Consider the following 13,640-nt stretch of genomic DNA (forward strand, 5'->3'; position numbering starts at 1 on the left):
TAATAGTAATAAAGACATGTCTGGTGCAATGAGTACATATGATGTAGTCTGATGAGTCAAGAGGTTTCAAAGAGGAAGTAATACTTGAACTAAATTCTGAGTCATGGAAAGAAATTAACTAGGCCAAGGAAAGAGCATGTGTTAATTCTCTGGGTAAGGAATAAAAATGTCACCTTTTTGAAAATGAGAGCAGATTTGACTAATGTAAAGAGTATGAGGTGTACAGGTGCTTACAGTAAAGTTAAAAGGTAGGTAGGTGTTACTTTCTGCAAATCTTTTAAACCATGCTAAGAAAAGGATGGAGATCCTTATCTTCAAATCAGTGAAGGACATCAGAGGTTTTAAGTACAGAATGAGTATGTCTGTGTGAGTGTGTATATCTGCATGCAAGCATGAGTAGGAGAGGATGGAGACAGAGACAGAGAGTGAGACAGAGAGAGAAATCCTAAATGAAAAGAGAATTCTGGCCCCCGTTTAGAGAATGGGATATGGGTGCGGGGGCAAGAGTGAATGCAGGGAGATGGGTGGCTAATATAGTCATCCAGGAAAGAAACAATGATGTCATAGACTAAGGAAATAAAGTGGTAGCTGTGGCTTTAGGGAGAAGTAGATAGATTTGCCTGTTAAATCAATACAGTTTATTACTGCATTGGATTTGGGGGAGAGGTGATAAAAAAAAGCAGTATTAAGGATGACTCATGGGTTTTCATTTTATATGTCCTTCATTGATAAAAAGAAGAGTGGGGGAAGTGGGAGATTTTGGAGTTTGGCTTTAAGTGTTTTGAGTTTGAGGCAGCTTTGTGAGTTTTACTACACTTGATCTTAGCCAAAAGGCCGAGAAGCGATGCTTTGTGAGTTTTTCAAGTAGAGCTATGAAGGAGGCAATTGCTATTTGGGATTTGAGCTCAAAGATGGTTTGAAGTTGGAGATATGAATTCAAGAGTTAACTATATTTAGTTGGTAATGGAAGCCATGTGCATGGATGAGTTTGTATAGAGATTACAGAGTGAGAGGAAAACAGGGCTTGTGATGAATCCTGAGGAATTTCCATATTTAATGAGTGTATAGAGGGACTAGAGCTTCAGGGGAGACAGATAAGTGAGGAGGGCACCATCACAGGAGGTCTTTCTAGAAAAGTGGGATGATCAACGGTGTGGAATGCTGCTGAGGACTGGTGAGAAGGATTGGAAAAAAAAAAAGAGCAACAGGGCAGTTTTGGGGGACTGTAGGGTCAGATGATAGACTGAAGTGAAATGAAGAGAATGCTCCAGAAAATAGCAAATTGGATCAAACAGACTAATTTCTGTTTAGGAGTAGAGGAGGCTTAGTCTGGAGTTCTGCTTACTGATTCTAAAATGTGAATGAAAAACAGTCCCAGGAACTGGCAGACACCATCTTAACCATCTTAACCAAGTGATGCAAATTAGCATCTTCAGTAATAGGATAAACTGATATCCTGTGCCTCCTAATGGGATCATCTCTGAAGGATCCAGCAGAACTTAGGTAGACGTTCAGCCAACAATGCATAATCTGAATTCAGTCATGGGTCAACAGTCAGACAAGCCCAAATTGAATTGGTCTGTACTCTTAAAAATCCATGTCATGAGAGAAAAAGGAAGGCGGAGGCACTGCTTCAGATCAAAGGCGACTAAACCAACACATAACTAAATGCAATGTGTGCTATTGAATTGGATCCTGAATCCATTATTGGGACAATTGATGACATTTGAATATGTACTGTATATTCGACACTAAGAGTCTTATAACAATGTTAAATTCCTGAATTAGATTATATTCCTACTATTATGTAAGAAAACATCCCTGTTCTTAGGAGATACATGTCAAACTATTCTTGAGTAAAGGATCTCAAAGCTGCAGTTGACTTTCAAATGATTCAGCAAAAGTAGTATGTATCTATGTATATAATGTACACACAGACACACACTAAGCAAATGTGACAAAATGTTAGAAATTGCTGACTCTATTCTTGCAAGATTTCTGTAAATTTAAAATTTATAGAAAAGTTCATTGTGCTATTTATGCAGTTTTTCTGTAAATTTGAATTTTTTTCCTAGTAAAAAAATTAAAAATGTATCAACTATCAGCTCCACACCATCTGTTGTTACTTGTTATTCAAAAAAATGTGTCATACACAGATTAGAAAGAACAATTTTGGATATTGTGAGTATTAGTAACAGCATTCATCTGTGGCCATCAGTATAATTTGAACCCTAATTTCAGGGGTTAACAGAGGAACCAGGACAGATTCCCCCCATGAGTTTTCCTTCACAAGACATTCTACTGAAATTGTGAGACCTTTTTTTTTCCTCTCAAAAAATCATCACAATGATTGTACATGAGAACTTAGATAGATTAAGCTAGCATCCATGGATACCATTCTAAGTATAAATCTGGATTCCAGGTATCGTAGGGAACATGGAGATGAATGTGACCATCAGGGCTCTCAAGAAGCATGTGGTCCAATATTGGTGCTCAGACGAGATCACACTACCACAAAAATTTGTGAAAACACAATAAATGAACTTCAGAGGACGAAGAAGACTACAGAGCAATATTTCTCAGACTCTGGATTGGCCATAGTGGTAAAATGTCACCACTACAAAAATGTTGGGGAAATTTACATACAAGAAGGATATGAGAAACCACTTTCACTATCATTTTATATGGAGAGGGCATATTAATACCAAAAACAATGAAGGATAGTATCAAAGTAAAGTTCTTAAAATTAAATGAATTTCATTGTATTGGGAGAAAAAAAGAATAATAAAAGCTCAGTGACTGGTGCCAGCTAAATTAAGGAGTTCTGAGAAGGTCAAAACAGTTTTTTAATATTGAAAGGAAATAAGGGCACCCGGGTGGCTCTGTCGTTGAGCGTCTGCCTTTGGCTCAGGTCATGATCCCAGAGTCCTGGGATCGAGTCCCGCATTGGGCTCCCTGCTCAGCGGGGAGCCTGCTTCTCCCTCTGCCTCTCTCTCTTTGTCTCTTCTGAATAAATAAATAAAATCTTTAAAAAATATATATTGAAAGGAAATAAGACTCACTTGAGTCCTTAAGCAGCTATGCTTGTTGCAGGTAATAGAAATAGGCTTTGAGAAATTCACACGTAGGAAACCTACATACAGGAAAAAGGCCTGTGTTATTTTCTATAGCACATCATGGGCATTCAGTGAGCTACACATGCATAATTGGGGTAGAGGTAGTAAATATTGAATTAAGTAATTAAATAGTGTCTTGAAGTCTTGAAAACTTGAACCTAATTTCAAAAGCATTTAAGAAAATGTGAGAAAAGTTGCTTATTTAAGAAAAAAAATTATAAATGTGTGTATATCTATATACCTAGACATGCATATACATATTCCTTCTAAAATATTTGAAAATAATGCTTCAAATTGATTGAGAGAAATACTGAGTTACATTATAGATACCACTGTTGAGTTAATCTGTCCAAATTTCCCTAGTTTTAACCAAAAAAAAGTACACATAATACCTGTTCAATATGAGAAGCAAAGATTAAAAGGCATAATATCAGTTTTGTATAATACTTTGAACTGCTGATAGATGTTTCCAGTGGACATATTTAAAACCAGACTTTTCAACTCAGTGCAACAATGAAACTTATTCTTTTGGACAATTCAGTGAACTCACCACATAATTAAAGAGAGAGCAGTTACATGATAGTAAAGTGAGTTTGTGGAAAAACAGAAAAAAAATGACCTTGTGCCTTGTTTCCATAAATAACATGTTTGAAAGCAATTAATTTACTCATGGTTAAAACAAACTTGCAGACATTAAATATGCATCCTTACTCTTAGATTACTTTCTACTGAGTACCCTAACGTAAGCTGTGTAGTTAAACTACATTACATTTCAAATTTTCCCAGTTATGAACTTAGGTTCAATATTTATGACTCTTTTACTATGTATTATCCTGCTAAAGCTTCCGGCAAGTTCACTAATGATGAATGTTATCTTCTGGCTTTCTGACTGCTGTGTCCTAGAGATGCATTATAAAGAGTGAGGTGCATACTTAACAGTCAAGAGGAAATCCTGCACCAAGGATAGTTGTCAGTCAAACCAGCTCTCCTGTTCTTTTTATAAACGGGAATACAAAACTAGAAAAATCTGAGATCTCCTTACAATATCTTCATCACAGATCAGTGAAATGCAGTTCGATCATGATGTCATTAGAATCAGAAATATGTCTTATTAGTGGATTCGACAGAGGTAGATATTTCTTAATATTCTCAAAACATTTTGACTTTGTATCACTTGTCTAGTCCAGCCTGTGGGATTGAATAAGAGACCTGCTTGCTGATCTTATCCCCTCAGTCTTTAATGCATCTATTTCCACACTAGCCATTGTCACCAAGATCTGGGTATTATCTCTGCTACAACTCCTTGCAGAGGAAAAGGAGCTATGAGAGAGTGATGCCTCCGTGTTTTTATCCAGCCTTGCAGTCTTTTTTTTTTTTTAAGATTTTATTTATTTTATTTTAGGGAGAGAGCACGCACATGAGCAGGGTGAGGGGAAGAGGGAGAGGAAGAGAGGGAACCTCAAGCTGACTCCACGCTGAGCCCGGAGCCCAGAACCCCACGAGGGATGGATCTCACAACCCTGAGATCATGACCTGAGCTGAAACCAAGAGTCGACTGCTCAAACAAATGAGCCACCCCCTGCCTTGCAGTCTGGGTAAGTCATCAGTACTCTACTCCGCCTCAGTTTCTTTATCCCCGTTGGAATCATTTCACAGCGCCCCCCCCACCAGGGTGTGAGCTAATAGCACCATAGACATTATGCACATGAAATTAGTACCTCCCTAATGGTATGCCTATCTAGAAAAATAACTCATGGGGATTGAAAGGCATGAATAGAATGCAGGGAAATTGGAGGTATGGTGACACTGGGAGAATGCCCTTAAGGCTGCTTATTATTCAAAGCTTTGGTAGAAAGCCTGAGAGCATAAGAAATAGATTTGAATAGATTAAATCCATTACTCAGGTATTTTCTGAGCTGTGCTTATTTACCCACCATAGAGAAGAAATAGCTGATAAGAAACACTATTGGATAATAGGGAGAGAAAAAGGAAAAATAATAGGAAATGGCTCAGTGGAGCTGTTCATGGCAAGTGCAGTTCATGGACATGTTTCCTATTGTCCTCTGCCCTGAAGTTAGAACAGAATGCCTTTGCAGGGTGACTTTCTTCAGAAGTCCTTGGAATGTGGCTTTATTAGATTTAGAAACAAGCTAAGCGATTTAGAATTAATGTTTAAATTTTCTGTCCTATATTTATTTACAGGGGAGCAATCTGAGATTTAGGGATAGACAACCTAATCCCAAACATAATCTTGGCTCCTATGGCTTTTGAGATGAGTCATCAAATACTTTACTTACAGGAATTTTACTTTTTTCATTTTTTCTTATGCTGCAACTTTATTGCACATCCATAGACTTGATTCTGTTAAGTTAGCTTTTGATTCCTAAAGCTGAATGCCTAAGGTAGGAGAGAAAAAGCTTTAATAATTTTACCGTGTTACATTTTATATTCAAATAAGGTATTATAACCAGTGTGAGCTAAATTGAAAGCACACATGGGGAAGGGGCAGTTAAAACTTTTTTCATTGATATTCTCAGGACTACAAACTCACCAGGGCCACTTTGGGGCAAACCAATCAAATCAGAGTTCATTCAAGTGTCAATATCATAATGTGGAAAGGGCATCCACTCTGTGTGAAGATAAGGGGGAGGGACAAGGCATTATCCACCAATAAGGAATGCCAAGATGGTAGGCAGTGTCTCTATTGCTATTTTTAAAAACTATGTGGGTCAGCATTTGCAAGCCTGGCAAAACAAACAACTATTTCTTCACAGACTAGTACCAGCTCTTTAATGATCAGAAAGTGCCTTGCAAGTTGGTCATGATTATTACTAAACTGGTCTTCTGCCACCATTTTATTTCCGTGTTATTTCATATTTAGGAAATGGATTAATTCTTATTATTTTCCTAATTTAACATTTGGTGTATCTATATACAAATGGTATTAGAACATAAAAACTGCTCTGCAACTTATCTTACTTTAGCAAAATACCAGGAGCATCTTTTCATGCCAGGCCACACTACCCGGTTGCAGAGTATTCCAATTCTGTATGTAATTATTTACAAAGGCAATCCCGTATTGAGGGTGTTCCCCACCTCCATTTTTTCCTGCTTATACAATTATTCATTCAACTTATGTTTTCTTTAGTCTCCAAGTATCAAATTTTATTTTATTTTTTTAAAGATTTTATTTTATGTATGTATGTATGTATGTGTGTGTGTGTGTGTATGTATGTGTGTGTGTGTATGTATGTATGTATGTATTTGAGAGAGAGAGCACAAGCAGGGGGAGCTGATGAGGGAGAGGGAGAAGCAGGCTCCCTGACATGGGGCTCAATCCCAGGCCCCCAGGACCTGGGAAGTCAGATGCTTAACTGACTGAGTCACCCAGGTGCCCCTCCAAGTATCAAATTTCTGAACAAATTTTAGAGGGGTGGTGAGTCTGGATACCAGTGGCTTGGCATTAATTAAATGCTGAGGTAAGCCTGGCATGGTCTCAGTACTAGTTCTTAGAGACACTAGTTGACCTGCTAGAGGTAGCAAAAGTTTGATTGCTTTAACAGTACTGATTATCTGTAACTTTGTGTTAAATTTTGAAAGATTTTTAAAATAAATTATATATTCATGTAAACCTTCTATGCATTAGCCATAGTGCTGTGTTTTCTTCTAATATTAAACTTTTATTAGAGTGAGGTATAGAATTAAATAACAATAGCTGGCATTTATTATAAATTTTCAAATTTTATTTGTGATATATATATTACTGTACATATGTGGCAGGTACAGTTGCTGGTATGTATAGTTGCATGTACCATATATGTACTAAGTAAAGAATCATAGTAAAATTAATACTTACATCCTCACCCCTCAAGTTAGGAAATAAAACTTGATTAGTGCTTTAGAAGACCCCTGTGCTATGCCTTGATTGCATCTCCTCCTTCCCCACCCCACCCCCAGTTACCACTGTATTGAATTTTGTCTTAATAATTCCTGTCATTTTCTTAATAGGTTAGCCAGCTAGTTTTGCTATAGGAGTACCTAGGTATGTGCTCCAAAGCAATATATTTACTTTTCCTTATTTTTGAATCACATAGAAGTGGTATCATACAGTATGTATGCTTCTAGGACTTGCTGGTTTTGATCATCATTCTGTTTTTGAGATTCATCCACGTTTATATGTGTAGTAGATTGTTCATTTTTACCAATGTGCTGCATTATATGAACATACCACATTTTATTTATCTATTTTACTGGTAATGACTATTAACCCAACATAGTAGTGCTGTCATAAACATTTCTCTACTTGTCTTCTAGCACACATACGTAAGACTTTCTGTAGACAGTAGCATTCACACTTTTGCCTGAGATACACAGTAAAAAACTGTATTTTTCTTCACAATTCAGTTAATACACATACATGACATGTAAAGAAAGCAATTTCACAAAACAATACTTACCCTTACTAATTGCAGTGCGTTCTAATATTTCTATTCTATTTCATTTTTAATTTTGTTTTTTTTAAAGATTTTAACTTATTTTGTTTTGTTTACTTAATTTTGTTTTGTTTTTTTTTAAAGATTTTACTTATTTGAGAGAGAGAGCACATGTGCGTGAGAGAGTACAAGCAGGGAAAGCAGCAGGCAGAGGGAGAGGGGGAAGCAGACGCCCTGCTGAGCCCCGATGCGGGGCTCCATTCCAGGTCCCTGGGATCATGACATGAGCTGAAGGCAGATGCTCAACTGACTGAGCCACCCAGGCACCCCTCTGTTTCACTTTTAATTGAGTGTGTCATAACATGCAGTTTGAAACACATTGCCTTTGAATACATACACAGGAGTGGAAGTATCATGTCACCGCATATGCACATGTCCAATTGTATTAGATGATGCCAAACACTTTTCCAATGACCTTTTGTGGTACCATCTTCATTTCTTCATTCATTCTCTCAATCCTTTGACTATTTTTCAGTTGGTCTGCCTGTCTTTTTATTAATTCATAAGGTATACTTTATATAGTTTGGATGCAAATTCATCATCAGTTAAATATATTGTAACTATCTTGGTCAATTTGTAGCTCATTTTTTCACTCTTTTAATGGTGTCATTTGATGAACAAAAGTTCTTAATTTTTCAATCTTCCCTAAGGTTGTTGATTTTTAAGCCTTGCTTCAGAAATCCCTTTTTACCTTGAGGTCATGAAAATATTCTCTTATGTAATCCTTTGAAAGTTTTATACTTTGGCTTATAAATATTTAATCAATCTGAAATTGATTTTTTTATATGGTGTGAAGTAGGAGACAAATTTCATTTTTTCCCAATGGAGACACTAAATTATTTCAGAACTCTTTCCTGCAGTGCCTTTTCATTGCTTTTGCAGTGCCAACTGTATTATTCTGTATGGGTCTGTTTCTAGACTCTGTTCTATTCCATTGGTCTATTTGTCTCTGTACCAATACTATGTTGTCCTAATTATATAGCTTTGTAATAAAACTTGATATCTGGTAGGGTCAGTTTCTTCAGCTTGCTGTTTTTCTTCACTTAACTTGACCTTGGTCCTAAGGTCTCCTATATAAATTTTTAGAATGACTTTGACAATTTCCCCAAAATAAGTTTTGGAGATTTTGATCAGAATTGCTTTGAATCTCTACATCAATATGGGAAGAAGTGACCTTTTTAGGACAGAAAGTTTTCCTAACTAGGAAAATGGTCTAACTCTCCATTTTATTCAGGTCTACTTCAGTGTCTGTTAATATGTTTTATAATTTTCTACAGATAGATCTTTCCACTTATTGAATTTATTTATTAGTACATTATATGTTGTTATACATTTGTTATGTAAAAATGTGATATATTTTAAAATATTTATCTTATATGTACAACTTCTCCTTTCTTTTTTTTTTAAGATTTTATTTATTTATTTATTTATTTGACAGAGAGAGACACAGAGAGAGAGGGAACACAAGCAGGGGGAGTGGGAGAGGGAGAAGCAGGCTTCCTGTGGAGCAGGAAACCCGATGTGGGGCTCGATCCCAGGACCCCGGGATCATGACCTGAGCCGAAGGCAGACGTTTAATGACTGAGCCACCCTGGCGCCCTCAACTTCTCTTTTCAATCTAATAGTCTATCTGTAAATCATTTGAGTTTTATACTGAAACTATCATATGATTTATAAATGATGACATTGTTTTTCTTCCTTTCTGATTTTTATGCTTTTTTTTTTTCATTTCCTTATTGTAGTATCCTGGAGAAGGTGTCAAGGGAAAAATGAAGGGGGGGAATCAGAAGGGGAGATGAACCATGAGAGACTATGGACTCCGGGAAACAAATTGAGGGTTTTGGGGGGTGGTGGGGGGATGGGTTATCCCAGTGATGGGTATTAAGGAGGGTACATATTGCAGGGAGCACTGGGTATTATACACAAACAAGGAATCATGGAACAGTACATCAAAAACTAATGATGGACCGTATGGTGACTAATATAACATAATAAAATAAATAAATAGAATTGAAAAAAATAGAATACTTTGAAAGGAAGTGATGACAGCAGACATTTTGTTTTGTTCCTGATCTTAAGAGAATCTTCACAACTATTTATCACTAAGTGCTGTGTGTACTTAGTTTTGTTATTTGTAGACACCACTTTGTGCTGTATTAACTTCCATATCCCTCTCGATTACTTTATTACTTTCCACTTGCCCCACCGGCTGGGTGGCCTGGGTGGCTGACCTATATGGACCACTTCAATGGCTTTTCTTGGCTTCTATTGGCTTCTTCTTGGGTTCAGTCACTGGATATGGCTGGCAGTAGAGGAAGAAGTGCCGAGGGTGAAAGAAGAGGTGTCAGAGTTCACCTGGTTCTTTCACTGTGGATTCACCCAAGTCCTTAGTTTACATTAGGGTTTACTCTTAGTGTTGTATATTCTGTGGGTTTAGACAAAAGTATAATAATATGTAGCCATCATTATAGTATCATACGGAGTATTTTCAATGCCCTAAAGATCCTCTGTACTTCACCTGTTTATCCCTCTCCTCCCACTCCTGGCAACCACTGATCTTTTCATTTTTTTCCATGGTTTTGCCTTTTCTGGGATGTCATAAAATTGGAATCATATAGTATGGAGCATTTTCAGACTGACTTCTTTGACGTAGTAATATGCACTTTTGGTTCACCCATGTCTTTTCATAGCTTGATAGCTCATTTCTTTTTAGCTTGAAATAATATTCCATTGTCTGGATTACTACATTTATTCATTTACATAGTGAAGGACATATTAAGAGGCTGTTTCTAAGTTTTGGTAGTCATGGGTAAAGCTGCAAGAAACATCATGTGCAGGTGTCTGTGTGGACATATATTTCACCTCTTTTGGGTAAACACCAAGACATGTAATTGCTGGATCATATGCTAAGAATATGTTTAGTTTCATAAGGAACTGCTAAACCATCTTCCAAAATGGTTGTACCATTTTCCAATCCTACCATGGATGAATGAGCGTTCTTATTGCAGCATTTGGTGTGGTCAGCATTCTGGATCGGGGCCATTTGAAAAGGGTTAGTGATATTCAATTGTAATTTGCATTTCCCTGATGACACATGATGTAGGCCATCTCCAGTCAACTTTTAGTGGGTAATTCTAACCTAATTCCTCTGTAGTCAGAAAGTGTGATGTGTTGGATATCTTTGAAATTTTGTGAGGTTAGCTTCATGGCTTAGCCCATGGTCAACTTTTGTATAATTTTTATGTCTGTTTAAAAAATTATAGGGGCAACTGTGTGGCTCAGTCATTAAGCGTGTGCCTTTGGCTTGGATCATGATCCCGCAGTCCTGGGATCAAGCCCTGCGTCGGGCTCTCTGCTCGGCTTGAAGCCTGCTTCTCCCTCTCCCAATCCCCCTGCTGTGTTCCTGCTCTCACTCTCTCTCTCTGTCAAATAAATAAACAAAATCTTAAAAAAAAATTACATTTTCCCATTGCTGAATGCAATATTCATTCTGTCAACAAAAATTTATTGAGGGTCTACCAAGTGCCTAAGCATTGTTTTAGTTGATATAGATACAGCTATAAACAAAGGGACAAAAATTCCTGCATTTTTGGACAGCATATCTAGGGGGAGGAATTAAATTAAAAATTAATTAAACATTGGGTGCCTGGGTGGCTCAGTCGTTAAGCATCTGCTTTCAGCTCAGGTCATGATCCCAGGGTCCTGGGGTCGAGCCCCACATTGGGCTCCCTGCTCAGCGGGAAGCCTGCTTCTCCCTCTCCCACTCCCCCTGCTTGTGTTCCCTCTCTTGCTGTGTCTCTCTCTGTCAAATAAAAATCTTTTAAAAAATTAATTAAACATTAAAATTAAAAAGTGGAACATACAGTATGTTCAATAATGATAAAAAGGTAAGGGGAAAATAAAGCAGGAAAAGGGTCAGAAGTGCTAGAGGCAAAGTTTGTTAGTATTGGTCAAAGATGGCCTCCCTAACTAAAAAAGATGCATTTGAGTCAAGTCTTAAGAAAGAAAGAAAGAAAGAAAGCCATGCAACTATTTATGAAATTGAATAAATATTAGCTATTATATTTGCATTTTATTCTAATTATTTTCATCAGCTATATATTCCAGAAATCTATTTTAATTATTTTGTAAGGACTTTGAAAATTTCTAGAAGTTCCTTTTTTTTCTTTTTAATTTTATTTTTAAGTAATCTCTACACCCAACATGGGGCTCAAACTTACAACTCTGAGATCAAGAGTTGTGTGTTCTACTGACTGAGCCAGCCAGGGGCCCCTAGAATTTCCTTTTAAAATCACTACAACTGTTCATATTTTCTCCATCAACCTGAAAACAAGCCTATCCTTTTTCTAAAGAAACTACATTCAAGAGAAATTTTGGAAGTTTCTCCCAGTTTGGATATCTCCTCCCCAAAAATATTGTAACAATGGTGTTTTACACAGTACTTTATGGTAAATTCACGATATTTAAATTACCCATCTTATCTACTAATATGAACACTTAACGACATTTTCCTCCTTAGGGAAATACCTTCTCAGTTCTGAAAAACCAATTTACAATTGGATCAAATATCACTATATATCCCTGAATTTAATTTGTACTTTATTTGATTAAAACTCCCCCCTCATCCTATTAGAAAAGTTTTAATGAGACTAAAATAACTCCATTTTAATACTTAATTTGAATTTTCTAGTTCAATGTAGAATAATTTCAGATATTACAGAAAAAAACATATTTTCTTTAATAATGAATTAATATATGTGAACAAATTATTTCTGGGCCTCAGATTTTTCATCTATAAAAAACGAGCTGGTATTCTGGTTTATTTTCCTTTTCGATCTTTTCCAGTCTTGCTTACCAATATATCTTCCAAGATAAAGTTGGTACCAGTATTCTTCTTATTGAGGAAAGAATAATATTGGAGAATAATTCCTGAAGTTTGTTTGCTAATGCAGAGCAGGGTACATAAAGGAAAGTGCCTTGAATAGAGATGGAGGGAAGCAGAAAAAGCAAAAGACCTGGAGCCTAACAACATGGTTGGAAGTTGGAACCTGAGGCGATGAAAAAAGCCAGAAGAGTTTTTAAGGAGGATACTTAATATTCAATTTAAAATCTTTTATGTTTCTTCAGTGTAAATTCCCAAATGGTCAGAATGGTATAGTGTAATTTTCAAAAGTTAATAATATGGCTCTCATGCAAATATAAAATGAACATATGTCAAGGATTTTATTCAACTCATTAATTAATGCAGGAAACTGATATTAAGACTAGTTCAAGTGAGAATGTGAAGAATGGTGATAAATATGAAATCAGGAATGTGAAAATGAATTTGCTAAGAGATACAAAACTGGTTAATTTCTTACAGATCAGTAACATTTTATGTTTGGGATCGATCTTTTCTGTAAAGCAGAAATGAATTGTATCTTTACTGGGCACAATTCATTCTTACTGCTTTGGACAAGAATCCTTTGTGTTACTATCAGTTTTTTACAACTCTGAGGGAGTTGTAAAACAGCCTAGTTAATAGAAAGATAATCAGAGGTGCACACCTGGATAAAATCAGATAATCCCTAGAGGGTCCACTAGACCGTGTGTAGGCCTTCACTGAAAGCACACACAGTAATCTCAGTATTATCTGTTGCTCATTTTAAAGTCATAGACAGTTTTTCTTGGTGGAGAGGACAAGTAGCACCCACCAAGTCGTATGATTATGGTAGAGGATTGAAATACTTGTTTGAGTTGATGTGTTAAGGAAACAAAATAGCATGGACAGAATGGTGTGAGAGTCTATGCACTAATCTAATTAAGTAGAAACTGGAGTTCCAACACTTAGGTGATCCTGAGAACAGAGACTGTCTGGGAAGTCTTGGAAGAGGACATTGGACTGCTTATGAGATGTAACTGGGGGTCAACCAATCTTGTCTGGATTTTAATTGACAAGGAAACCCCAACCACAGCTGACCTTTTGGCTGCACTGTTCATAAAATGATATTCAATTGTGAGAGTTAATTTCCTTCCACTTCTGTGGGGAAGT

This window comes from Eumetopias jubatus, unplaced genomic scaffold (assembly GCF_037043125.1).
Source record: "Eumetopias jubatus isolate StellerSeaLion01/CBP00866 unplaced genomic scaffold, mEumJub1_p1.0 scaffold_3, whole genome shotgun sequence".
Lineage (NCBI taxonomy): Eukaryota > Metazoa > Chordata > Mammalia > Carnivora > Otariidae > Eumetopias > Eumetopias jubatus.